Source organism: Lagenorhynchus albirostris, chromosome 2 (genome assembly GCF_949774975.1).
Source record: "Lagenorhynchus albirostris chromosome 2, mLagAlb1.1, whole genome shotgun sequence".
NCBI classification, from domain to species: Eukaryota; Metazoa; Chordata; class Mammalia; order Artiodactyla; family Delphinidae; genus Lagenorhynchus; species Lagenorhynchus albirostris.
In genome coordinates, this window is record NC_083096.1 from 169,748,969 (window position 1) to 169,772,408 (window position 23,440).

A 23,440-nucleotide genomic window follows, 5' to 3' on the forward strand; every position below is an offset into this window, starting at 1 on the left:
TGCAGTGGTTAAGAATCCGCCTGCCAATGCAGGGGACACGGGTTTGATCCCGGTTCCGGGAAGATCCCACATGCCGCGGAGCAACTAAGCCCATGCGCCACAACTACTTAGCCTGTGCTCTAGAGCTCACGAGCCACAACTACTGAGCCTGAGTGCCACAACTACTGAAGCCCGCACGCCTAGAGCCTGTGCTCCACAACAACGAGAAGCCACCGCAATGAGAAACCCTCACTGCAACGAAGAGTAGCCCCAGCTCGCCACAACTAGAGAAAGCCTGCACGCAGCAACAGAGACCCAACACAGCCAAAAAAAAAAAAAAAAGATAAAAGGCAAAAGAGAGTATCTGTTAAGGAATAAAATTTGGTAGAATTTAAAAAAGCATTTAGATAGAGCCTGGCAGACAAACATCAAGATTTTGTTGAATGGAATGGAGAAGTCTGTATAATGGTGAACAACCACCAACAGCACAACAACAGCTGCATTTATTGTGCTCCTACACTTGGAGGTAGGCACCCTTAATATCAACATTATTTTACAGAAGAGGGGGAAAAAAAGCACAGGGAGGCTCAGTAACTTGCCTATGGTCACACAGCAGGCAAGTGACAGAGATGGGATTATGAACCCAAATTGTCCAACCCCAAAGTATAAGCTGTTAACCATTATGCTAGGTTAGTAAATGAGCTTGAAACACAGCGATTAAGTCCAGAACGTTCTTTTTTTTTTTTTTTTTTTGCCATACGCGGGCCTCTCACCGCTGTGGCCTCTCCCGCCGCAGAGCACAGGCTCCGGATGCGCAGGCTCAGCGGCCATGGCTCACGGACCCAGTCGCTCTGCGGCATGTGGGATCCTCCCGGACCGGGGCACGAACCCGTGTCCCCTGCACTGGCAGGCGGACTCTCAACCACTGCGCCACCAGGGAAGCCCAGAACCTTCATTCTTAACCACTGTACCAGCTTGTCAGAGCTGAAAGGGGTTCTAGGACTAATCTAACCCAGCACTCTCATTTTTTTCCCAGCAGGAGCCGAAGGTCCAGAGAGGTAGTGTGACTTTCCCAAAGTCACACAGTCAGTTAGTTGAAGAATAGGACAAGCACCCTGGTTTCCTAACTCTTGAACCCCATGCCATCACTGAGTATCACAATGACCGTGAGAGGCCTTCAGGGAAGGAGTCTCGAGGATGTCAGAATTTTTCCAGCAGAAGTGTAGGGAAGGCAGACTAATCAGAGGGAAGAGCCCATGCAAAGGTCTGGCGGCCATGAAAGTCTTTTTTTGGAGAAGAGTGAGCTGTGAGGTGCATGCAAAGGTTGGGGCTGGAACAGATGATAAGGCTGGTTTTCATATTAAACCATATTTCATATTTCCACATGGTTCTTTTATTGTTTAACACTTTCTCATTCTGTCTTATGTTGCTAATATATTTCCTTATTTCTTTCGTATGTTTCTAATGTTAATTAAAAATTCTTGGTCTATCTGTTCTAATGTCGCTGACTCCAGCGCTATCTCAAGTCAGTTCGCTGTTTTTCTTTTGAAGTCTCTGTGCTCCAGCTGCTGATACAGTGGGGTTGAGGGTGCTGCACACACCATCCCTAGAAACAGCGAGGGAAGACATATGGCTCCCGGCCCCTCATCCTCAAATCAACGCCAGAGTAACAATAGAGCAAAAACGTCACTAAGCCTAGGAAATCCTGGAGAGAAACGGAATCTCCTGGGGAGACGGAAGGGGGTTTTAACTTGGTGTGTGCAGCGCTGGAGGGTGGGAACGCAGCAGCCAGGAGAAGGGGCAGGGCCTAGTCTTTAGCAGGTGGAGAATATTGTAGAAAAGACAATCGTATTTGAGCTCTGCTCTTGCCTCTTTGCATCAAGCCTTCCCCAGCACACCTCCCCACACCCCCTGCCCCCAAACATGCCCACTTGCCCTGGAGCAATCGAGGCCAGCATTCTCGCTTGCACACGCGGGGCCCAGGCAGACGGTCCAAGTATATGGCGGAGTAAAATCAGGGCCGTGCAGCAGGCACCGTGGAATTGCGGAAACCAAGAGGGAACTAATGAGCTGACAGGCCTCCACGGTCACTCCACCACCCCTTCTCTTCTGGACCTGGAGGCTGGTGGATTCTGACCTAGGCAGACAGCCCTCTCCCTTGCTGCTTCTTCCTGGCATCCAGAAAGTGAGGCTCGATGCTGTAGAGTTAGTTGCTTGGTGGGGGGGCTGGGGGTGAGGGTCCTGATGACAAACCCAGGGAGGAACTATGCAGTTCTGACACCTGGGGGCCTCCACTCTGGGACTGTCATCTCCTTGGGCTCATCAATGCTGACAGAGACCAGGGTCAGGCTTGGATTCTTACCCCAACATGCAGCACCAGACAGAATAGATGAAACCCTCCCACCCCGAGGAATGAGCTCACGGGTTACAGAACAGGGAATCCGAGGAGTACACTGGCTTCAAAAGAAAAACAAACCAATTAGAGATACCACTGGAATTGGCTGTGTTCAACAGATGGACTGAGAATTTTAAAATAAGCATTCGAAACACGTCAAAGAAATAAGGAAAGATATTAGTGAAACAAAGCATAATAAGAGAATGTTAAAGGACCCAAGTGGAAATATTCTATATGAAAAAACAGTTGAAGTAACAAACATAATAGGTAGAATTAACTGCAGAATGGATACTGCAGCTGAGGAATGAAATAGGGAACTGGGATATCAGACGGAGGAATATTTCCAGGAAGAAGCCAGGAAGGATTAAGAAATCGGAAATATGAAAGAAATGGTAAAAGATCTGTTAAAAGTTAAAACAGCAGCCCCAATCTTACTCCATTAATTTGAAATGGATCATAAACCTAATTGTACAAATCTTCTTGTTTGTTTGTTTTTTTTTTTGGCCGCAACACACAGCATGTGGGATCTTAGTTCCCCAGCAGTGGAAACGCCGCGGCTTAACCCGTGGACAACCACGGAAGTCCCCATAATCCTAACTACAAAAGCCAGAACCATAAAGCCTCTAGAAGATAACATAAGCAGATATCTTTGTGACTTTGGGGTAAGGCAAGGAGTCCTAACTTCATTAAAAAAAAAAATGATAATTTGGACTTCATCAAAATTTTACATTTCTGCTCATCAAAAGATACCATTAAGAAACTGAATAGACAAGACACGTAATGGGAAAGAATACGCACAATACACATAGCTCCCAAAGGACTTGTATCCAGTAAATAAAGAATTCCTGGGCTTCCCTGGTGGCGCAGTGGTTGAGAATCCGCCTGCCGATGCGGGGGATGCGGGTTTGTGCCCCGGTCCGGGAGGGTCCCACATGCCGCGGAGCGGCTGCGCCCGTGGGCTGTGGCCGCTGAGCCTGTGCGTCCGGAGCCTGTTGCTCTGCGGCGGGAGAGGCCACGGCGGTGAGAGGCCCGCGTACCGCAAAAAAACAAACAAACAAAAAAAAAACGGAAAAAAAAAAAGAATTCCTAAAGTTGCCAATAAAATGATTAACAACCCACACACACACAATGGGCAAGAGATGTATCACTTCAAAATGAAAACACACGAATGACCAATAGTTCATGGTGCTCCACATAATTATCATCAGGTAAATGAAAACTAAACCCGTTTCACACCCACCAGAATGACTAAAACCAAATCAAAATGACTTGCAAAATCAAACATTGGCAAGAATGTAGAAAAACTCATGGTTATGTAATAAAGTACACTGACTTTGGAAAAGAGTTTGGCAGTTAAACCAACATACACTTATCACATTATCCAGCAATTCCACTCCTAAGTATTTGCTCAAAAGAAATGAAAATACACCCAAAGGGCTTCCCTGGTGGCGCAGCGGTTGAGAATCCGCCTGCCAATGCAGGGGACACGGGCTCGAGCCCTCATCCGGGAAGATCCCATGTGCCGTGAAGCAACTAAGCCCATGCACCACAACTGCTGAGCCGGTGTGCCACAACTACTGAAGCTCGGGCACCTAGAGCCCACGCTCTGCAACAAGAGAAGCCACCACAATGAGAAGCCCGCACACCACAACAAAGAGTAGCCCCGCTCGCTGAAACTAGAAAAAGCCCCTGCGCGGCAATGAAGACTCAACGCAGCCAAAAATAAATAAATTTATTAAAAAAAGAAAGAAAATACACCCAAAGAGTCATACATTAAGTGTTCATAGGAACTTTATTTATAATACCCCCAAACTGGAAACACGCTATTTATTTAATTTTTGGCAGCATGGCATGTGGGATCTTAGTTCCCCGACCAGGGCTTGAAGCCACGCCCCCTGCATTGGAAGCGCGCAGTCTTAACCACTGGACCACCAGGGAAGTCCCGGGAAACAGTTTAAATATTCACTAAGAGATCAATGAATAAACAATGGTGGTATATTAATTCAACGGAAAACCACTTGACTAAAAAAGGAGAGAACTACTGAGGCAACAAACATAGATGAATCTCAAAAACATTATGCTAAGTGAAAGAAGCTAGACATAGAAGAGTATCTGCTGTATGATTCCACTTACACGAAACTCTAGAAAAGACCGATCTAATATATGGTAAAAGAAATCAGAATAATGATTGCAATTTGGGAGGAAAATAAACTGGAAACGGTTGTGAGGGAACTTGCTAGAGAGATAGAAAAATTTTTTTAATCTTATTTTAAAAATTAAAAAAATTTTTTAAATCTTATTTAAAAAATTTTTTTAATCTTATTTTTTAATCTTATAATTATTATTATTAAAATAATAATCTTATTTTAATCTTATTTTGGGGTTATGGTTACAAGGTAATGTAATTGGTCAAAATACCACATTGAATTGAACACTTAAGATCTGTGCATTTTATTGAATGAAATTATACATCAACCAAAAAAAAGAGAGAGATGGAAATATAAGCACCAACATCTAGATATTAGGAGTCCCACGAGAGGAAAATAAATCAAAAGAAGAGATATTTGAAGAAATAATGAAGACAACCTTGGAACTGAAGAAAAATGATAGATTTCAGTTTGAAAGAATCCCAAATACATCAGACAGGATAGATAATGAAAAACCCACACTCAGAAATATTAGAGTGAATATCAGAAGACACATTCTCAAAGTCTAGAGAAAAACAGATCACTTACAAAGGAATAAGTAACAAATTGAATTGACCGAAGTACCAAAGGAAAAGAATTTGAACTGAGAATTTTATATCCAGCTAAACTGCCATTCAAATGTTAAAGGCTAAAAAAAAACACTCAATGGCTCAGGTTTATACAAAAAGACACCCCCCCAAAAAAAATTTTGAAGTAACTACTTCAGTAATAGAAACAAATTCCACATATGATACTAAAGATATGTGAAAGCTGAGCAAATAACTTAGTAAAGTTTAGTGTTTAAAAAAAATCCCCAGATCAAAGAGAAGAACAAGACAAATATATAATATCTAAACAACTGAGAACTGTAAAACCTAGACAGTTTTAATGTGCTGTCATGGGGGCTCAAAGGCATGTCACTGAAGAGTATAAGGGTTGAAAGGGAAGAGAGAGACCAAAGGGTATAAGAAAGTGCTAATCTTGTCTTTGCAGGGAAGAGCTACAGCTAACAATTCTTTTAAAGTAATAAAATATTAAAATGAAACAGAAAAAGCAAGATAAATTGAAATTAAAAAGTAGGATACACACATACTTTTCAGGAACACTCAAACATTTTAAAAATTAATCACATACCAGACCACAAAACAAGTCTCACATTTTAAATAACAGGTTTTCACATAGTCCACATTCTCTGACCATTAAATTTGAAGTTAGTTTTTAAAAGGACAAACAATTTTCCATACACTTAGAGATTTAAAAATCCCTAAATAACTCATAGATCAAAGAAATGTCATAGTAGAAATTAAACACCACTTATAACTGAACGATAATAAAACACTATATATCAAAAAGTGCAACGCAGCAAAGGAAGTCTAAAAATTAATGAGCTAAGTTTCCAATTTAGGAAATTAGAAAAAACAGAAACTCGAAGAGAATAAAAGGAGATTACAAAGAGCAGAAATCAACAAAACAGAAAACAAAGATTAAACTGAGAAGATCAAAGCCACAAGTTGGTCCTTTAAAAAAGTCAATAAACTTGAGGCAAGATTAATTTTAAAAAATAAACAGAGGGAGAAAGAGATAATACACAATTATTACGGAAAAGAGGAATACAATAAGAAAATGCTATAAGCAACCTTACACTGATAAATATGAAAATGCAGATTAAATGCATACATTTCTAAAAATACATATATAACATACCAAAACTGACGCAAGAAGAAATAAGGAAACTAAATTTAAAAATTGAAACAGTAGTTAAAATCCTTCCACAAAGAAAACAGGCCAAGGTGATTTTACAGGTGAGTTCTATCAGACTTCAAGAAGCAAATTATCTCAAATTTACCCAGACTTTTCCAGAAAACAGTAAAAGAGAAAATATTACCATCTACTTCTGTGAGGCCATTATTATTGCAATACCAAAGCCAGAAAAGCACAACATAAAAAATGAAAATTACAGACCCATTTTATTCATGAAAACTGATAAAATAATTCTAAACAAGATATAAGAGAATAACCAATATACAAGTTAGACTTATGTTAGGACTGCAAAGATGGTTTAATATTAGAAGATCAAATAAGTAATTAACTACATGAACAGATTAAAGGAGAAAAACCATATAATCATCTCAAGATACTTTTTGAAAGCATTTAATGCAAATTAATTCAACACAAATTATTATTTTTAAAAAGCTCTCGGTAAGTTATGAATAGAACAAAGCTTCCTTAACCTAAAAAAAGCAATTTATAAAAAATCTGCAATACATATATATTAAATGGGGAAACATTAGAGCATTATCTCTAAAATAAAAAACAAGACAAAGATACCTAATACCACCTTTTAAATTTTTAAGATTGTACTGGTAGTCCTAGACAGTGTAATAAGATGAGAAAAAAAGTTAAAAGCACAAAGATCTAAAAATACAAAAGAAAACTATCATTACTTGTAACTGATTGTCTGCATAGGATCTACAGACAAATAATTGGAAATAGAGTTTAGCAAATTAGCTTGATAAGATCAAATGCAAAAAAGCCTATTGCACTTTCATACATCAGCTACAAAGAGAACTGGAAAACATAAGAAAAAATGGGTACCCAGATGGGAAAAAAGTTGAATTGGATCCTTATCCTACACTATACACAAAATCAACTGAACATGGATCAAGGTCTTAAATGTGAAAAACAAAACTTTGAAACATTTAGTAGAAACTGTAGGTGACAGCTTTCTGATCTTGGAGTTAAGGCACACTTTCTTAAATAAGATCCAAAAAGCACTAAATATTAAATAAAACAGTGCTAGATTCGACTCTATTAAATTTTAGAATTTCAGTTTCCAAAACATCAGTAGACTCAGAAATATAAAGAACTATTACAAGGGAGTTCCCTGGTGGCCTCGTGGTTAGGATTCCGGGCTTTCACAGCCGTGGTCTGGGTCCAATCCTTGGTCAGGGAACTGAGATCCTGCAAACCACACAGTGGGGGAAGGAAGGAAGGAAGGGAGGGAAGGAGGAGAAGGAGGGAGGGAGGGAGGAAGGAAGGACTATTACAGATCAATAAGAAACAAACAAAAAAAGGACAAATAGAAAAATGGGCAAGGGACTTCCCTGGTGGTCCAGTGGTTGGGAATCCACCTTCTAGTGCAGGGGACACGGGTTCGATCCCTGGTCAGGGAACTAAGATCCCACATGCCTCGGAGCAACTAAGCCTGCATGCCTCAACTATAGAGGAGTCTGCAAGCCTCAAGGAGGAGCTGGCGCACCGCAGCTGGGACCTGACACAGCCAAAAATAAATAAATAAATATTTTTAAAAAAAGAAAGAAAAAAATGGGCAAAAGACATCTCTCACACACACATTCATACACACTTCTTCAACCTCATTGGCAATCAGGGATATGTAAATCAAATCTACAGTGAGAAATCGTTATGCTTGTTGGGTTGGAAAAAATAAGAAGTCTGACAACACTTATGGAAGATGTAGAACAACAGGATCTCTTATATGTTACTGGTGGGAGTATAAACTGATACAATCACTTTGGAAAACAGTTTGCTCTTATCTTGTGATACTGAACAAATATTCATATACCCTATGACCCCACAATTCCACTCCTAGTTATATATCAAGAGAAAATTTCTATATATATGCATTAGAAAGCATATACTCATGAATACTCATAGTGCTTTTTCTACACTAGCAAAAACCTGAAAACAACCCAAATGCCATCAACAAGAAGTTGACTAAATAAAAACTGTGGTGGGAACTCCCTCGAGGTCCAGTGGTTAGGACTTGGCGCTTTCACTGCCAAGGCCCCAGGTTCAATCCCTAGTCGGGGAACTAAGATCCCACAAACAGGGCAGCACGGCCAAAAAAATATATATATATTATGGAATACTCAGTGGAATATTATACTGTAGTTAAAAAAGGAATTACAGCTACATGCAACCATTGGATCAATCTCGGCAATGTAAGATTGAGTGAAAAAAGCAAGTCCCAGGAGGTTATGTAAAGCATGATACACTTTCATAAAGTAAAAAAATACATATTTTACATAATGTGTATAATACACACATATATATGATTTTAAATACTAATCAAAAAAAGGCAAAGCACATGAGAAACTTCATATGTGTAACATGTATATCTGTGTGTGATAATACTACTAATAAAGTATTAATCAAAATTTTAAAATAATAATTTTAAAAGGCAAGGGAATGAGAAAGCCCGGACTCAGGAGAGTGGTTTCCCCACATGAAGAAAGGTGGGTAGGAGACAGATGGAGGAACCCAGAGGAAGATGTAAGGTATTGGATGATGGCTCATAGGCATTTAAAATTTATTTTTAATAATAAAATAGGGACTTCCCTGGCAGTCCAGTGGTTAAGACTCCACGCTCCCACTGCAGGGGACATGGGTTCGATCCCTGGTAGAGGAACTAAGATCCCACATGCCACGCGGTGCGGCCAAAAAATAAAAATAATAAAATATACAAGAGGGCCATTATGAACCAGTGATAAATGTGCTTGAACAAGGATCATGATTAATCCACTGAAAGATCCCAGGGTCCATAAAACAACTTAAATGAAAATAAAAGTGCTCAGTAAATATTCACATTTTGTCAAGCGCTATAGAAACTGTTCAACACGCTTCATATCTCATTGAATCCTCAACAGTTTTACAAGCTGGAAACCATTACTGTCCCCATTTTATGAGTAAACTGAGGTTCAGTCACTCGGCCAGGGTCAATCATCTGGAACCCAGGTCACCTCCTCCTGTCAAAGTAGGCAAGATATGTAACTTTCTTGGCAAACAGTAAGTGCTTAATAAGTGTTTGCCTTAACTCAGAGGGGCTGTGTGGGCATATTGGAGAGAAACTGGTTGGTGGCTAGGGGACCCAGATACAGTCCTACCACCACCCTTCACAACCTGGGAGGGTCACTTTCCCTCTCTGTGCCTGGAGAGGGCTGGAGTGGCAAACCCCAAAGTCCATTCCTGCTTAAACAACCATTTAAGGGGCCACCCAACAAACAGGTCACCCTTACCTTACTTCTCCTGGCAGGCCCTGCTGATTCTCCCAGAGTCGGTCTGAGGTCTGCAAGCTTTGGGTCCAGCCCACCTTCTGACATCACCTCCTGGCCCACCCCACCCCCCCACCCGCCCCGCTCACCACTCAGACCTTCTGTGCCCTGTTCTCTTCCCTCAGGGTTTTTGCACGGCCTGTTCCCCTGCCTGGAACACTCATCCCCAAGGTCTTGCTTGGATCACTCCTCATTCTTCAGGTCAAAGGCCACCTCCTCTGAGCTCCTACCGCACCCCAGTCTCTCACTATTTCACAACCCTGCTCATCGCTGGCTGAAATTAACCCAATTTTATTGTGTGGTCTGTCTTTTGCATTACAGAGGAGCTCCTGTATCACCAGCGCCCAGAGCCACACCTGCCTGCAGAAGATGCTCAGTATTTGTTGGAAAGAGAGAGGAAAATAAAAAGAAGGATGCTGCCTCCCGCAGAAATGCTTTGTGGTTGTTCTGCCTGAGGCTTGGTTAGGTGGCTCCTCTGGTCCCACAGCTCTTGAACTTTCTCCTTCACCCTACACCACCTGGTGAGTGTGTCTGAATGTGTCTGTTTACATGACCATCTCCTGCACACACTGGTTGATCTTTGAAGGAAAAGCTAGACCAGATTCGTCTGCGAATTCCAGCAGCCAGCCTGGGGCCTAGAAGGCAGCTGGGATAAGGAAATGTTTGTTGAATGAATGAATGAATGAATGTTCTGCACCCATCTTTCCCCCTTCCTGACTCTGCTCCCTCCTTTTTCCAGCCTGACAGGCGCCAAGAGGTGACACCCAGGTGAGCTGACAAGAAAGGCCACTCCAGCGTGAATTTTCTGAAGTGGGGACAGCCCCTCCTTCCACCAACCAGTAGTCACTCCAGACAGTGAGGGAACAAAGCCCAAGGTCAGCCCTGCCTCTGCCACAGGAACCATCTGGGGCCTGCCCAGCAAAGCCAATGGGACAGGCTTTTCTGTGCCTCTCAGCCTCGCTGATTAGAGCGTGCTACAGGATGGGGAGGCTGGCAGGCCTGCCTCAGAGCCCCAGGGAGAGGCCGTGCCAAGTGAGCTCAGCCTGGCCAGGGGCCAGTGGGGAAATACTTGATTATTCCAATCAAGTCGCCACGCAAGAGGAAAGGATCTGCTTCCTCCAAAAGGACGAAGTGGGGCAGGCAGGCCAGTCCAGGGACCTGGGTGTCGAAAGGGGAAACTGCAGAGCACAGTTCTCACACAAACCAGGGCTCTGAGATTTGCCACCCCAGGAAGACTCTGGAAGCCTGAGATGGAACTCCAGGAGGGTGAGGTCCAAGGCCAGAGCCCTGGACTGAAGCTGGGGCCAGTCCCCCACTGAGGCTTCTCAGTTAGCAGTAGCTCCAGCCAGGCTAATTACTCTGGCCTCCTTCTGACCCTGGTTCTGGAGGCACCGGGACTGCCCCCTGTGCTCCCCACCCCTGTCCGTTCCTCCCTTTGACCAGGATCGCACGAGGGGTAGATAAACTCTGCATCCTCGGCTCAGGGGGCCAGGGAGTGTCCCGCAGTCTATTCCTGCCACTTGCTCAACTCCTGCCTTGCACCCCCTCTCTGAGTCAGGCTCTGGAAGAACCATCAGGTGCAAGAAGAGTTTATACATCTGACCTGCAGAGATTTATCTAATACTTATTAAGTGACTCAGGGCCCACACTCTGCAGCCAGGCTGCCCAGGTTCCAATTCTGGCTTAACCACTTATGAGCTGCATGACCTTGGGCAAGTCCCTTCCCTTTTCCGTGCTTCTCCTTTTCACCTGTAAAAGCTGGGATTGGAGTACCTACTCTGTGGGAAGTTTAAGAGGACCAGATGAAAAAGGGTGTGTAAAACACTCACTTAGCAGGCCATACATGGGGATTCAGCAAATGACAACTCTTAGTATTATTAAACAAATTAAGATTGTTTGGAGGCAAGCCTAAGTCTCTGGACCAGGCATCCCCAAGACAGACAATTTTTCCCTCACCAGAGGCAAAACCAGTCAGCTCAGAGCAGACTGAAAAGCAGAGGGGAAAGCCCCCAGACTCTGGGTTCAAATCCCAGCTCCTCCACCCATCAGCTCTGCAACCCTGGGCAAGTTACTTAACCACACTGAGTCTTGTTTCTGCCTCTGTGTATTACAGACCACAGTAGTACCTCCCTCAGAACTGTCACGAATCTTCCCCATGGGGGGGGATGTTAGTCCCTGTTGCTGTCGGCTCTGAGCAGTGCCAGGGAATTAGGGAGCTGACACATGCAGGGGCTGCCCCAGGCAGGAGTAAGGTGATGGGCTGGTTTCCTTTCCTGAAAACCTCCATCTGGGCCCAGCCTCAGGGTGTGATGTGGGGAAGGCTCCCCAGGAGGTGGGGAAACTCTCCTCCACTGCAAGGATCATGTAATATCAGCGTGTACACTCACCCAGGCCTGCCTGCCAACAGCCAGCCCTGAGCAGAGGCGAGAGGAACTGACAAGCAGGAAACTTAGATGAGCCTTTCCTTACAAAAGGAGGCAGTACGGCCAGACTCCATAGCCTGATGGCTGGGATTTACACGCCGGCCTGCCAGTTGCTAACCATTTCCCCGAGCAAGTGAGTTCGTTTCTCTGTTTCCTCATCCATGGGGTGGGGATGATTAATTATGGTGCTGCCTCCCACGGCTGAAGAGTTCCTATATCTAACACACTTGGGGCAGTGTCTGCTCCTAGGAGGTATGAGCTGATGCTATTATAGTCATTCAGGACCGCTTTAATTTCTTCTGTGAAGGATCTCCCGGCTTTCTCCAGCAGACTCAGGTCTCCCTCCTGTGGGCTTCTATACAGGGCGGGATCCACGCCTGTTACACGGATGAGGATCACAAGATCTACTATGTGCTCGGCACTGTGTCTTAACACAGTGTCTTAACACATTTTAGCATATTTTATATCCATGGACATGTTTCCTAGTCAGGGGGCAAAACCACCACTGGACTCACCTACTACTTATGACCACAGGCTCTGGGGCAGGGGCTTCTGTGCTATGGAAAGAGGTTGGGGGAAAATGGTCACCACATTATATTACTTGGAATACATGTGCCCTGGAAGGTATGAAAATATTTGCACTTGGTACCGACTGTGTGACTTAGGAGACATTACTTAGACTCTCTGGGGCTCAGTTGTGAGGAAAAATGAATAAATATAAGTGAAACACTTAAAACAGAGCCTGGTCCATGACATATTTAAAACAAATATCTATTGATATATATGTATCAATCACTCCTCCGAGTACCTCTCAGGGACAGAGGAGGAAACAGGCACGGAGGTCATACAAGGTCTTAGTTCCTAAGAGATATTATTTCCTGCAAGTATTCACTCACCCATTCACCATATATGTATTGAGTGCATGCTATGCACCAGGATGCATGTTATATAGATTCGGCAAATGATGGCTGTTCCTATTTTTAAAGAAATTAAGGTTATTGGGCACTGAGGGTCCACCTGTGAACAAGAAGATTGGTCAGAGGTATGACGCTGGGGAAACTCATACCTGACTAAGGGTCTGAGCCACCAATAGGGAGACTGGATTGTCCTGCTGCCAATCATTAACCCATCATTCATGAGCTGATGTCACTGACGGAGAGAAGAAGACACCAATGCAGATGCGGGAAGGGCAGCCAGGCTCAGCCTGGAGTGGCTCAGGTGTTAAACCCAGCGGGACAGCCTTTTCAGATTTCCCCATGGGAACCAAGCCCAGCTGGGCTGCGGAAACCCCTGCCAGGCGGGGCAGCCTTTCATTACGTTAACGTCATTGGACGCTTGCTGAATGAGGGTACCTTGCTAGACACTGGGATTCACGAATGGCTCAGTTGGGGTTCCTGCCCTCCAGAAACTCAACTCACACAGAGCCAGACACTACCTGGATGATCAGATTACAAAGGGCTGAAGATTTCCAAGCAAGATCTAGAAAAGCAGCCACGATGCCAACTGGCAACACAGGCAGGGAGGACACTGCAGGGGAGGGGACAGCAGGTGCAAAGGCAAAGATGGGACAGGTTGGGGGACACATCTGGGGAAAGATCTTTAGCCTGTGATCCTGACCTGAGTTTGAGGGCTGGTTCTGCCATCCACTTGACCTGAGCCTGTTTCCATTCTGCAAAATGAAGATAATACTTTATTGGGCTGTTTCAAGGATTCAGCGAGTTCATGAATAAGAAAGAGCTTTAAAAATGGAAAAGTATAAGAGTCTGGATACTGAGGCTGGCAGTATCCAGTATTAAAGTGACTATTAAATGAGCGTTAACGTGACTCATCTATGGTCCCATGGCTGATTAAAACAGGATCTAGTTTTGGTTCATCCAGGATGAGGGGTCAGCAACTCAACCCCACCTCAGCTGCAACACTCCCATGTTCCCATCCCCCAACCCAGGCTCCCCTGGCCAATCCAGGGCCCAGGGATAACCATTTCCTCACCGTGTGATCCCAGGCCCAATTTTCTAACCTGCAACATGGAGATACCATTTGCTGTGCTACTCCCATGTGTACACGGAAGGCTCTGCATGTGGAAGAGCGCTTTCCACAGGTGAAGGAATGTCAGGGTCGCAAATGAGAGGTGATGATGGTGAGTGAGGAAGAGCCAGTGTGGAAACTGAGCCAGGGAGGGGAGCCAGCTTCAGGGCTGGACGGATGTGAAAATTCCAATCTCAGCAACTCCGCTGGTTCACCAGCTGAGGACACTCGGGCAAATTATTTCACCTTCGAGTCATTTCCGTCACTTGAAAAATGGGCTGTTATAAGGATTAAAAGCATGGATGTATATAAAGCACTTAGTAGAGTGGCTTGGTGCATAACAAATATTCAGTAGCTGTTAATAACTCTTATTACTACTATTACGACTACTATGGATATTATCAGGGAGGGTGGGGGAAGGGGTTAGCGGAACTCTTTCCGGGACGATCTGAAACCAGCCTCTTCCTTCTCCCTTTTACTTTAAGCCTGAGTTGTGACAGCCCCAGAAACCCTTCCGCGGGGAGTGAGCCGGGGACACAGCCCCATGAAGGTCTGCACCCTACACCAGAGGCGAGCTCTGGCACAGCCTAGCTCCGGAGTCCTCCTGCTTTCCCAGACCAGGAAAAGGAGACAGGAGCACAGTGACACCGACCCGGGCACCACCTGGGCCTGTCCCTTCTCTGCCCCTGTTCACACAATGCCTGAGTCTAATCTGGTTCCGGGATGTCTTTCCATCTTGTGTGCCAATTCTAATGAGTGGATAATGGCTGCCTGTAGGGCTGCATTTAGAAGGAACTTAAGGTTTAGAAGGAAAGAGCAGTGGTTGATTAGTCATGTCTGACATGTACAGGACAAGAGGGTGACAGCATGCATGCCAACTATTTGCCACACGTGAACTAGAAAAGTCCTAACCTTGCCTCCCTCACACAAGCCATAGTTGTCAGGCAGGGTAACTGAAAGCCAAGAGGGAAAGGGATATGTCCAAGGTCACACAGCTTGAAATGGCAGGGCTGGGATTCAAACCCAGGCTCCTCTGGCTTTCTGAGGATGCTTCCTGCTAGGATCGTCATTTCCTTCCTCTTGACCAGAAGAGGAGGTGTCCAGGCCAAAACCCATTGTCTGGAAGAACAGAAGCGTCTATCCAACCAGGAGTGTGCCTGTGCTTGGTCCCCTCCCTCTGAGACCTTTGCAAACCCTAGAGACAGATGGTTCCACTGAAAACAAATATATACAGCAAGGTCCCTGAGGGCTTGTATCCAGACAAAAAAATTGAATCCAGATGCTAATCTGATTGGGCAGGAAGGCATGAGACCTAAATTTGGGTCTCACCGCCTCTTTCTGGCTGTGTGACCTTGAGAAAGTTACTCAGTTTCTCTGAGCTTTAGTTTTCATCTCTATAAAATGGAGAGGACAACAAGTTAAATATAATAAGGTCCTTAAAAGTGATTTGCTCAGTTCCTGACACAGAGTAAGACCTTAAATGTTCGTTGGAAGGATGAGGTCAAGGGGAAAAATGAAAACTCACAGCATTTTCACAAAAACTACTCAGGCGATTAAGGCAAGGCTCAAATGAGCTTTTGAGAGGAACTTGTTTATCTTTGATATCCTGATAGGCTAACTGAAGCTGAAATATGAATTACTATATTTGATCATTTCAAAATAAGCAACCACACTCTTCTAGGGAAATAGGGTGTGTCATTCATGTCACAAAGAAGGAAACATCCTTGAGTGGGTGGATTGGCAATGGTAGGGGATGAGTGTGTATATTTCCGACTTTCAGGCTGAGTGATTTTGTGCCTCAGTCTCCTCATCTGTAATGGGATAATTGCACTTGCCACATAGGGCAGCCGTTAGACCAACTGAACAGTTCCAGGACAGGCACTGAGTACCACATGGCATGTGGCATGGCAACGTTAGCGGTGGTGTGTGGAGGTGGGAGGGGGGTGCTCGCTTAATGAGGCAGAGGAAACAGAGCAGCTATACAGGTGCTAAGAAGGAGTGAAGGAGGGGAGGGGGGGGTCTCAGAGTCAGCTGACACACTTTCCACCCAGAATGGTGGCAGATGAGTACGTTATTAACTCCTGTATGTTAAGAGGCCAGTAAGTCAAAGTCGGAACAGGTGGAGTAGAAAGAGACAAATGATACTCAGAGAGGCCAAGCCTGACACAGCCAGCTTAGAGGATTATAGGACATCGAACTGACAACCTCAACCTGAGGTCTGGGAGAGTGCCCACCCTGCTGTTCTGTAGACAAAGTAAAAGGTGGATCAGAGAAGGCAAGAGCTTGACTTCACAAAAAGTCACATGGCAGATCCTTTTAAAAGTGAGATTTACAGGGACTCCCCTGGTGGCGCAGTGGTTAAGAAACCACCTGCCAATGGAGGTGACATGGGTTCAAGCCCTGGTCCGGGAAGATCCCACATGCCGCAGAGCAACTAAGCCCGTGCACCACAACTACTCAGCCTGTGCTCTAGAGCCCGCGAGCCACAACTACCGAGCCCGTGCGCCTAGAGCCCACGCTCCGCAACAAGAGAAGCCACCACAATGAGAGGCCCGTGCATGCCGCGAAGAGTAGCTCCCGCTCACCACAACTAGAGAAAGCCCGCGTGCAACAACGAAGACCCAACGCGGCCAAAAAATAAAAATTTTAAAAATTAAAAAAAAATTTTTTTTAAGTGGGATTTGCGGTTTTTCAAGTAAAATCCACCTAAACACTTTTTTAAAGAACATAAAATGTTAGCTGGGCCTGGCCGGCAGCTTGCAGACCTGGCCAGCGGAAGTTCACCCACCTGAATCACAAACTGAGATCTGGGAAGATGAAGACGCTTCTCTCAAACAAGCCCTGGGTCAGTGCCGCACTACAGGGTCTCAGAGGAAATAGCCTCCCAGCCGCCATTCCCCTCTCTCCCTTCCCTGGGTCAGGGCAGGGTGACTGAGGCACCTCGGGAAGGGATTTGGACCCAAGGTGTCCATCCCTTGAGCCTCAACTGCAAAATGGCAGGGGGTGAGGGGTAGGTGAGGTTCAAAGATGATGTGGAAAGTGCCTGGTACCCAGCGGGTGCTCACAAAATGCTACTTCCCACACAAGGTCATTCCTAGCACTCCTCTGCAGCTGCAGGGACCAGGGGCCCTGTGGCTCTGTCAGGAATCAGGGCTCCCCCTTGTTCACCTTGTACCCCGCAGAACAGTTGGCTTGTGGAGACCTTCTAGGATCTCACGCTAGGCAGCTGCCTCCAGAGCCTTCACCGTGAGCTTTAACCATGAGGTTTCATGGCCTCCTACACTGCCCTTGAGCTCAGACACGGCGATTTGGCGATCTGTGCTACAGCTGGGCTATGGCCTGTCCTCAACACCAGGCCTTGGCCCCCAGCAAAGGGGGCAGAACAGAGAGCTGTGGGTTCAGAGTGCAAGATGGTGTTTCCTGTCTGCGAAGTGACACCAATGCACAGGGCTACTGGGAGCATTAGGTGAGGTGGCAGATGTCAAGGGGGTCCCTCCCCTCAGGGGGCTGCATAATCTCTAGTCTGAAGCACCCCAGGTTGCCTGTCCCCTAGGGGGTGGGCCCCAGGCCCAGCTTCCTAAGCACTGACAGGCTGATGCTCTGTTAGCCCCCAAACTCTAGAGCCCTTAGCCTCTTCCTGGGACCAGAAAAGCAGAAAGGAAGCTCCCTCCTCCTGGCTGACATGTTTCAGAGATGCTGCCAGGCCCCGGAAGAGGGGTTGGTGTCTATGTGTCCCACATTCCTAACCTGAGCCTCCTGAGGGCTGGCCCAAGCCTCATGCACCTAGCCCAGAAACTGCAAACTCAGAAGGCAGGCAGGGAATGGCAATGAAGCAAATGGGCTGGGTGCGAGAGCAGGGCACAGTGGGGACTGCGGTCAAGTGGGTGGAGCAGCTGCTAATCAGCTCCAGTCATGGTGGCCAGGCAGGGATGCAGCCCAGAGTGGCCACATCTTTTGATCTTTTGAGAGAAGCCAGAAACCCTTGTTTTTATGTAAAATGCAATCACCAGCAATGAAATCAACGTTTTAAAATCACTGCAGGAGACTTATAGACATCGAAAACAAGCTTATGGTTATCAAAGGGGAAATGTGGCGGGGAGGGATAAACCAGGAGCTTGGGATTAACACATGCACACTACTATATATAAGATAGATGACCGACGGGGACCTACTGCATAGCATAGGGAACTCTACCCAATATTCTGTGATAACCTATATGAGAAAAGAATCTAAAAAAGAATGAATATATGTATAACTGAATCATTTTGCTGTACACCTGAAACTAACACAACATTGTAAATCAACTATATTTCAATAAAATTTAAAAAAAATCACTGCGGGAGTCAACAATGCCCCCACCCCCACCCTTTTCTGCCTCAGGAGGGCAGTTTGTGACTGACCTGCCATAACCTAAGTCACAAATGTTTGAGGACCAACTCAAATTAAATCAGACCCATTCCAAGTCTTAGGGATGTCCCAACCCCCCAACTCCTGCTCTTCAGGCAACTTGGTTTACAGATGAGGACACTGAGGCTCAGAAAGGGGAAGGGACTTGCCCAAGGTCACACAGGTAGTATATCAACAGTTCAAGGGCTTAAACTCTGCTCTGAGTTGCGGATCTTTTTCTACCAACTCACACCACCTGTATTCTCCCTTCAACAATTCTTTCTTTTTAAAAAATAGATATATTGGGCTTCCCTGGTGGCGCAGTGGTTGAGAGCCCGCCTGCTGATGCAGGGGACACAGGTTCGTGCCCCGGTCCGGGAAGATCCCACATGCCGCGGAGCGGCTGGGCCCGTGAGCCATGGCCGCTGAGCCTACGTGTCCGGAGCCTGTGCTCCGCAACGGGAGAGGCCACAAAAGTGAGAGGCCCGCATACCGCAAAAAAAAAAAAAAAAAGATATATTAAGGATATACTATGGAAATGATACACACCAAAATCAAGATAGTGGTTACTTTTAGGACAGTCATGGGTGACCCTGAGCAAGCCGTTCCCCTCTCTGGACCTCAGTCTCCCTGGTCTGCAAAGCAGCCGGTTGACAGAGGCAGCCTTTAAATGCCTTCCAGCTCTGAGGAATCTATGAGGTCTCTTCTCTGGCCAGTACTTTGTGACCTCAGATGAATATAAAATAGTAATAATAATAATAATGGGGAGGGCTAGTCCACGGTAGCCAGGAAGGAACACTACAATTTTAAGTGAAACTTGACTCCTGGTTACTGGAATTCAGAAAGAATGATCTTAATACCCAGGCAGTTTAACCACCATCCGACAGTTAAACAAAAACACATCTGGTTTAACTTCATTTTCCTCATCTCCTCCCCCCCACCCCCTATCCTCATCTCAAATTTTACCTCTTAATTTGAGAAGTCAAATTAAATGCAAACAATTGATTTCATGCCACAGTGAGGTTGAGAATTTCAGCATGGAAAACTTTAAGCATGAAGTTTTTCTGGGAGTAATTAGTAAATGTTGGGGGGTGGTATGAGGGGGGTGGAAAAATATGGAGACTATTCTTGAATGTTCTTTGGACACTGAGCATCAGAGAAGAGTTCCTGGGGGCCTACTATGAACCCAGCACTCAGAGAGGCCAAGTGACTTGCCTCAGGTCACACAGCTAGGGATTGGAACCCAAGATGCTGATCCCAAAGCCAGCACTTTCCCTCCTGTCTAGGCCTTTGTAACCTACATATAGGGCTTTCCCTCTGGCCCTTATGGATCACCTGGTAGTGGCAAAGAAACTGTCCCATAGGAAATATTAACTTCTCAACAACAATCTCCAACAGTGGGTCAGCCCCAGCTGAGCCATTCAATGGTGAAAAGCCATTTATGATTTTGCTGGCCCCACATATCAACTCTGCTATTAACCCATATTACAGATGATTTCCTTACCTGAGGCTCAGAGAGGGAAATAAACTTGTCTAGGGTCACACAGCAGTGCTGGGACTGAACCTCCAATCTACTGCCCACAACTGCCCTCTAAAAGTGAGGCCATCTCTAAAAACAAAACAAAAAAACACACCGCGCAGCTTAGCTCCAGCCTGCTGAGGATGAGGACGACGACGTAGCACGGGAAAGCTGAGTGTGCATTCCTGTGGCCACACGGAGGTTGCTGGGTGCCGGTTCTCAGCTCAGCTTGCTCACTCCCCGTAATGTTCTCTTCAAGCCCTGAGTTTTGTATTAATAACTCAAGGTGAGAACTCTGAGCTGTGTCACGGGATCCTACCCCTCCATTAAGAGGCCTCATCCCCAAAGATGGGTACTCGTGAAGATCGCTAGAGTCATCACCAGGGCTCCAGCCCCAGCTCCCCAGGTAGCATCTGTGTGTCCTTGAACAAGTCACTTCCCTTCTCCAGGACTGATTCCTAGTTTGCAGGGAATGTTGGGTATGTAAGCCATGGGACAGGCAGGGCTTGAGTTTGGTTTCACCTCATTTCAAAGCTGGGACACACAGAGGCAGAAGGCACTGTGGAGATAACAGCCCCAGGCCTGTTCCCAGCAAGGACCTCCAGGCTCCTGGCCAAGGCTGAGTTTAGGATGACAGGAGGTGGCACCTGAGTGTGGGCAAGGAAGACGCCATGCCACTCCACAGCTCAACCCATCAGGGAAAGGACAGGGCCTAGGCAGGGGGGTGACAGGTTTCCAGGGTTCAGGGGCAGCGACATAACCCTATGCCCAGTCTCAGGGTTGCATTTTCTGCTGAGATTAGAGCTGATTATAGACAATACTTTCTTAGGCACAGACACTAGCTAAACACTTTGCATACATTAATCATACTATTTATTGATCTCCTCAACTTAAAGGAGGAGACTGGGGCATGACAGAGAACAGAATTTGTCCCAGGTCACACAGCTAGGTTGCCTTTTCTATTAGTGAAAACCAAAGGCTGGCTGATCAGTTTTACCCATGTTATTGCATTTTAATCTCCTTCCTTGTGAACTGCTTAATTCCAATTCTAAAGTGTCAATTTCAGAGCCTGAAAACATTTTGTTACACAAGCGTCCAGATGGCTGTTTAATTTACCCGCTGCATTCTCAGCACCTAGAACAGGGCTTGGTGCATTCATAAGTATTTGTTAAATGAAGATAGCATTTTGGTTCTGGCCTCAGTTCAGTTTTATTCCTCACAATAGTCTCATGAGAGAGGCATACTCCCTATTTTCCAGGTGGGGCCACAAATACAGACAGGGGCCATCACTCAAGTCTGTCTTACTCCAGGGGATGGGAAGTTAGGAAGCCATGTCCAGGAGCCTCTTCTGCTTAGGGAGTTCAGAGGCATGAAGTTCAGGAAGAAAAAAGGAGGCAAAGGGACAAGAAGAGCAGGGGCAGGGAGTGGAGTAGGTGGTGGTGGTAGGGGAAACAACACAGTGGGGAGGACTAAAGATTTGAAGAAGGCAGGTCTAGAGCATGGGCGGAGGTAAGCCTGAGCACCAGCAGGGCCAGAAGAGGAAAGGTCAGCCCCTCATCTCTTGGGTCACATAAAGGAAGCAGGAAGGGCTTCCCTGGTGGCGCAGTGGTTGAGAGTCTGCCTGCCGATGCAGGGGACACGGGTTCATGCCCCGGTCCGGGAAGATCCCATATGCCGCGGAGCGGCTGGGCCCGTGAGCCATGGCCGCTGAGCCTGTACGTCTGGAGCCTGTGCTCCGCAACGGGAGAGGCCACAACAGTGAGAGGCCCGCGTACCGCAAAACAAAAAACAAAAACAAAAACAAAGGCAGCAGGGAGCTAAGGTTGTAAGGTTTAGAGTCTGGGTTCACATCCTGGTCTCATATTTACATAACTTCTCCAGGCCTCAGTCTTCCTATTTGTAAACAAGATGATGCATGTGAAGTGTTGGAGTCTGGCGCACAGTAGGCATTCAATAAACAGTTGCTGTCATCTTTGCTGGTGTGGGAGCCAACCCCTTGCTCACCAGGGAAGCCCGGCCCACCTGAGGAGTCTTTCTTTCCCAGGGCCCAGAGGCCCTTTCTGGCCTGAGAATTGCCCCCTTTTGATCTCCAGGGTTTCCCCCCTCCACCCTCAGGCCTTTGTAAAGCCCCCCCTCCCCCAATCCCATTACGCTTGGAAAAAGGGTCAGAAGGGGCAATGTATGGGAAGGATGGGACTTTCCTTAGCTTCCCGCCCCACCATTGTTACCATGCATTTAACACTTTCTTATCAAGACTAGGCTTGGGAACCAACCCTGAGCTATCCGCTCACCTGCACATGCCCAGAGATGGATCGCAAACTCCCTCAGCTTCCCGGGCTCCGGAGCTTTGCCCTAAGGCTGCTGTGGCCACCCCGGACTCCCAAACAGACTCCAACACGCCGGATGTCCGTTCCCCCACTCCCACCCCCCTGCGGCTCCCGGACCCAAGTGCCTCCCTCCCTCTACTGTTCCCAGCTCTGGCCCAAAGTACTTTGGAGCCCACCCAGGCAGACCAGCCCCCTCCCCGACTACTGTGGCAAGATCTAGAGATTACTAGGTGGTTGGCAGTTCTGGGTGGGCAACCTGACTCGCTTGATCTCGGACACAGGGGGTTCCGTAGAAGCCGCTCAGTCACGGAGCACCGGGAGGAGATGCCTAGACTGAAGGTGGGGGTCTTGGGCAGCGGCCTCGGAGGTAGGAGACCCCAGGGCTGCAGCAGCGGTCGCGAGAGCAGTCCCCTTGACTCGCCGGCTCGGCGAGCGCCAAGTCTGATTTCCAGCCCGGCCCAGCGCGCCCGCCGGGAGCTTCGGATGCACGCGAGCACGGGAGCGGGACAGGTGGCTGGGGGGTTCCGAATGGGCTGCCTTGGGAGGTGTCGGGGCGCAGAGGTCCCTGCCCCGCCACTGATATCCGACCTCGCCACCGTCCCCAGGCGAGGGGAGGATGTGGGAGGGGCCGGGGAATCGACCACATCCCTGGGGCCGCGGGGAGCCTGGAGCCAGCGTCGAGTCTTTACCTGCGCAGAGTTCGTGGGCGAAGGTCTGTCCTGGCACAAGTGACGAGAGGTCGGTGCGCTGGGACGGAAGGCGCGGAGTGGCGGGAGCGCGACGCTACCGGGGCCAACTCCCCCGCGGGCTTATAAAGGCGACCACGGTGCCCGAGCGCGGCCGGGGCAGCCCTCCCCTGCTCCCGACCCCGCCCCCGGCCGGGGCTCCGGCCCTCCCCGCCCCCGCCCCGCCCCCGGCCCCGGCTGGAGCGATGCCCGCCGGTCCGCAGCGTGGCCAGGGCGCCCCCTGCCGGGGAGTGGGGCACCCTCCCCCTTCCCGCGCCCCGGCTCGGCTCGGGTCCCGCGTGGGGTTGGGGAGGGCTGGGGTGCCACTGTCTCCGTGTTCTCCTGCTCTTTCCGCCTCCGCGCTTCTCTCTCTGTCTCTCTCTCTGTCTCTCTGTCTCTCTGT

The 23,440-nt window shown here is 47.1% G+C and overlaps 1 protein-coding gene across 2 annotated transcripts in view; it reads right to left on the reverse strand.

Annotated features, from left to right (window-relative positions):
• The window catches only part of ALPL (alkaline phosphatase, biomineralization associated), a 64,372-nt gene extending 41,205 nt beyond the window's left edge, over positions 1-23,167 (reverse strand). The window contains exon 1 of one of the 2 annotated variants that reach the window (XM_060141181.1): positions 23,002-23,167. The gene's annotated coding sequence lies outside the window, so the exon portion shown is untranslated. Of the gene's footprint in view, positions 1-13,121; positions 13,205-23,001 lie in introns of those variants that run through there. The other variant, XM_060141182.1, reaches the window with a different exon arrangement.
• Positions 23,168-23,440: the final 273 nt, after the last annotated feature.